We start from the raw sequence: 5,592 nt of genomic DNA on the forward strand, positions 1-5,592 counted from the left end.
TATTTTTCTACTGGTTGCTCTAGGAATTATTATATACATCTGAATCTTTTAATTGTCTCAATATCCTTGCTTAAAAAAGGATATATAAATCAATTAGGCAAACAAATAAATGAATTAGTCCCAATGGCAAACTACTTCTACTAGAATATTTTGGGTACTTGCTACTCAAAGTGTGGTCTAAGGCCAGTAACAACATCACTTGAGATCGTGTTAAAACTGCAGAATCTCTAGTTACACTCCAGATGTACTGAACCATAATCTGCATTTTGACAAAATCCTCAGGTGATTTATAGGCACATTAAAGTTTGAGAAGTACTGTCCTCCATGATTGAGTGACAATCTGAAGTAACACAGAGCAAATGTTAGCCACATCAGAATATCTGTCTGGCGATGTTCTGTTTGGCAGTGTCCATTACTTCTTGGAATCCACCACACTATGTTCTTCTTGGGTAAACTTCGGTAGTTTTGTTTGCTTCCCATTTGTGAGCACTACTCTCAGAAGGGCCACAACCCCACAACTAGCCTTTTCTCATACTATCAGCTGCTTGGCTCCTTGCATTATTCTAAACCTGATACTCACACCTAGCCCCCTCAAAATGGAAAATGCACAGTGCCTTTGCTCCATCCAGTGCCATATTCACTTTTTGTTTGTTTGTTTTGGTGAAGTTCTATCTTCCTTCTACTCCAGAGCTATGTTGTTCTTGTGGAGTGAAATGGTGGCTCCATTGAAAACCAGACAAACTGATTCTGAATCTCTGTGATTTAGTCCTACTGCCAAAAATTTAGTAGTCATAATTTAGGTTTTCCAGGTAATAGACTCTAAGGGATTCAGCATATGAATTTTTGTGAGGCACAAACATTCAGTCCATAGCAGCTCTCATTGTGTAAAGCGGCCTTATCTCCTCCTCATGACTAGGATCAGTCCTGTGCCACTAGGATAGTGACTTCTTTCCTTGCTTGCTGGTCTCTTGGCATAAGAAGTCCAACATGACTGCGAGATAGCCATAGCTTAAAGTTTAACAGATAGAATAGAAAATCCAGTGTTCACTTAGGCAGCACATATACAAAAATGGGAACTACGCAGAGAAAATTAGCATGGCCCCTGTGCAAGGATGACACAAATTCATGAAGCATTCCATAGTTTTAAGATGAAAAGTAATAATAATAATAATAATAATAATAATAATAATAATAATAATAATAATAATAATAATAATAATAAAAAAGTCCAGAATTTAGTCCTTACATTTATGGTCAGTTGACTTTCAACAAAAGTGCCAAGGCAATCCAATGGAGGAAAAGATAGTCTTTATATCAAATGGTACTGAAACAGGTGGATATTCGTATGTAACAATGATCGAGACCCTTACCTCATGCCATACAAAAAAATTAACTCAAAACGGATCACAGATCTAAATGTAAAACCTAAAATCATACAACTTCTGGAAGAAAACATAGGGGGAAATCCTTGTGACCTTGGATTAAGTAAAGATTTCTTAAATAAGATACCAAATTTTAGATTATGATAAATTGTACTACAAAATTAAAAACTTTAATTTTCAAATGACACTGTAAGAGTGAAAAGACAAAAAAGAGTGAAAATATTTGCAAATTATATATGTGATAAAGGTCTTGTATCCAGGTTACATAAAGAACTCTTACATGTGACTCCATGATTAAAAAGACAGCCCAATTAAAATATCTACACCAAAAAGGTATGTCAATGGCTCAAAAGCACATGAAAAGATTCTCAATATTGGCATCCATCAGGAAGTGCAAATTAAAACTACAGTGGCATACTACTGCACATCCACTAGAAAACTACATTGAAAAAGACTAATAAGAAAAGACTAATAACACCAAATGTTGGCGAAGATGTGCAGAAACTGAAGCATACATTGCTTCTGGGAATTTAAAATGATATAGCTTCTTTGGAAAAACAGTTTAGCAGTTTCTTAGAGCTGAGCACATTTGTACTATATGACCCACCAATTCCACAGAAAGTTGAATACTAAATGTTCACAGCAACATTGGTCATAATAGCCAAAAACTGGGAGCAATCCAAATGTCCATCAATGGGTGAATAGATAAACACACTGTGGTACAACCATACAATGGAATACTGTTCTGTAATAAAAAGGAACAGACTACTGATGCATTTTACAACTGGACAGGCCTCTAAAACATGCTAAGTAAAAAATGCCAGCCACAAAAGATTACGTATTGTATGGTTCCGTTCATCTGAAGTTTCTAGAAAAGGTAAATCCTTTTAGAAATAAACAAATTAGTAGTTACCTGCAGCTGGAGATTGAAAATGTGCATGAGAGAACTTTCTGAAATGATATGTAAATGTTCTAAAATTGATTTAGTGATAACTGCACAGCTGGATTATATTTATCATAAATCACTGAGCTATACCTTACAATGGGTAAATTTTATGGTACGTAAGTTATACCTCAATAGAGTACTAAAAGTATTTAATGAGACTTTCTCTGTCCACTAGTGGAAGCAACTCTCCTTTGGGAACTAGGACCCTTAGACCTGAAAAGCCTAGAGCTGCAGAAATGCAAAATGCAAATTCTCAAGCAGGTTACTGGAAGTGACATAACCAGGGCTACTCTTGCTACTACCCTTGATTCCTAGGCCGTATATTTTTGCCTATTGGAGACACAGTAGCATAAAACAGTCATTGGTTTAGGGTATATACTGTATTCTGGAGGCTGATGCCCCATTCTTGCAGAGTGTTATCTCCAAGCTGGTGCCATAGCTATGCTTTCAAAGGGTCATTCTGTCATTCTCTTGGGCCAGTCTCTTATGGATGCTGCAGTATATGGAAGGATCAGTGGATCCCATAGTTGTGATCCCACAGCAACATCTGCTTTGATAAATGAGTCCCTTGGTCTGATGAGATATTATGCAGGATCCCATGTCATTAAATCTAGTCCTTCATAAGCTTTCAGGTGATGATGTTTGCTAATGCCCTACAGAGACTGAAGATGATTTATACTCAGAAAAGGTGTTGATTTTAGTCATGGTGAATCGCTGTCCCTCTCAGAATAAAAACAGTCTAATGCAGTCAACTCACCACCAAGTGGCTGATTAGTCTCTTCAAATGAAAGTTGGTCTCTGTTGCTACCATTTAAACATCAGCTGATAGCTGTTTAGCTCATAGATAACCTTCTTAGATGATGGCTACTCCCTTCTTTGTACCAATGATAGAGGTTGGATAACATCAACTCCCTGAGTCATTTAATTCGGTTGTTGAGCCTAGTGGGGAATATGGAGACTTTAAAGATGCTTCTGGCACATGGACATTTAAGGAGGTGAAAGAAACCAGGCTCAGCTTCAAATACGGACATTCTGCTGTGATACAGAGCATTGCTGTGTTCCCTCTTCAAGAGACTGTCCTGCTAGAGAAAGGAACTATAGAGCCAGGGAAATTCACAGGTGGGGGTCACCTAAGATATTTTGAACTCCCTCTTCATTGTGTGGATGGATATACCTGAGATTCTCCAAGAGCAGAGGACACACTCATGGTCACCCAGCTCTATGTGGGAGAGTAGGGATTTGAACTTAGGCTTCCTGTATCACATCAATCCCTGGACATGTTCCAAATTTACAGGTGATAGAATCCACAGAGGGAAAAGCCACTGTAGCAGGAAAGGGTAATTGACTACAAGAAGCACTACATATTGAGTTCATAAGACTTCTGCTGTGTATGATAGCCGGACAATCTGTTTGAACATGGCACATGAAAGAGAATATTTATTTTATGCAAGTAAGTAATCAGATTAGATGTGACTTGTTGCCCCCTTAAAGAAAGTAATTTAATCTAGATTAGTGAAAAATAGACCCTGTATAAGGATATAGAGGTGTCTTTTGGAAGCAAAAGTACAGGAATGTGGCCAGCTTTAGGAAAAAATGGAAACCAAGAACTGAGAACATAGGAGGATGCCCTCTTCTGTCGTTACTCTTTGGCTGTTCTTTTTTTTTTTTTTTTTCTGTTTGAAGACCTGATTTCTCTTTAACACTCTCTGCCAAAATAAAGTTTATTCCCTTTAAGTTTATATATAAAATCTGTGTAAATCTATAGATATGGTTATAATGTACAGTTAATTCCCCAGTGCATATGGTCAAACATGATTACCCCATAGCTTCTGAGTTTGCATGTTATGGATCCAGTGACTCCTTGGGCATTAATGACAATCCTAAAACCTGGCAGAAGGGATCTGATTTGTCTAGGTAGGGTCAGTGTCATACAGTACAGTTACGAGTCCCTCATCAGTGTGGATAAGGAAGAGGGATGACTGGGGAAAATGCCCAGAGAAATGAGATTGTGGGCTCATAGGCTAGAAAGTCAACCAAAAAGGTGCTGCAATAATAAATTGGAATTGATTCAGTTAAGTATGATATTGAACACTGTCTTCAAGTGTCATAAGGCTTCCACAGAGGGGTTATTTAACATATTTAACTAACAATAAAAATATTCATTTATTAACTGAGAGGTTATTCTTTGCTAGCCACTGTTTATTTATATATATATAATATTTATATGCATGCCTCATTTTAATTTAATCCCCATAACAACTCAATGGGGTTGGTTTAATTACCTCTGTTTTACAAATTAGAAAACGAAGAGTCTGCAAGATAAAGTAATTTTTGTAATGTGCCTGAAGTTACACAGACAAGAGACACCTCCATGTCAGTCTGGCTCCACAGTCTGTGCTCTTAACTACAAGGGTAATTACAAGTAGATTTTTAGCAACTGGTGCCAGTGTCCGAACCAAATCCTGAAGAGACACAGGGAACTGAGTTTGACCATTGTGGTCTGGATGGTTACAAACATTAATTCCTGGGAAAGGAAGGGACTCAGATTATAAGCTTAGCATTGTATTAATGATTAAATGGATACTGCTAGAAATTTTATTCATAGCCTACAGTATCTGGAGTTTGATTGGTGTTGATACAACTCCTCTGCAAATTTGGGTAAGGATGGATGTGCTCTCTATACAGTAGAGAAGAAGGAGTTTCCCCCAAATTGGCTCTAGGATCTATATCTAGGATATAAAATTGGCTTAAAGAAACACTGAGCCCCTACAATGAAAAGGGGGTTAAATGATGTCATTTGGGATGTCTTGGTGTTGTTAATTTTCCAGAATGGCAGATTGGGTTTTGGTTTGGACACCAGTTAAGAAGTGACTTTTCCTCACTGCCATGCTCCCCACTGCACAGTGAGCAGAAAACATGATTGTACACAAAAGCTGCAGCTAGTCTGCATGTGAACAAAGAGAATATACCTTTTTTTTTTACAAAGTTTTAATTTTTGTTTATTTTTTCAGAATAAAAATAAATTTTAATAGCCACTTATCCTTGATTCTGGGTGATTTAGCATAAGTCCCTCTTCATTCTAAAGACTTGATGTTCCATTTTCAATTTCTCAGGAAAACCCCATCCCAGTGTGCATTGCTGAGGCAGTTTTGTCGTGAAACTGAAGTGTGGGACCATGGAGCAAGTCTGTGCTCACCAGGTGGTCATTTCCTGGGGAATCCCCTGTGTGCACAGAACTACAAGATACACTGCCTTCTCCCACTA

The 5,592-nt window shown here is 37.6% G+C and overlaps 1 non-coding gene across 1 annotated transcript; it reads left to right on the forward strand.

Annotated features, from left to right (window-relative positions):
- Positions 1–1,040: 1,040 nt before the first annotated feature.
- Positions 1,041–1,145, forward strand: LOC123616308 (U6 spliceosomal RNA). The gene has a single exon (XR_006724296.1). It is a non-coding gene; the product is annotated as a U6 spliceosomal RNA (small nuclear RNA).
- Positions 1,146–5,592: the final 4,447 nt, after the last annotated feature.

The sequence above is a fragment of the Camelus bactrianus genome, chromosome 4 (assembly GCF_048773025.1).
Source record: "Camelus bactrianus isolate YW-2024 breed Bactrian camel chromosome 4, ASM4877302v1, whole genome shotgun sequence".
Classification (NCBI taxonomy): Eukaryota; Metazoa; Chordata; class Mammalia; order Artiodactyla; family Camelidae; genus Camelus; species Camelus bactrianus.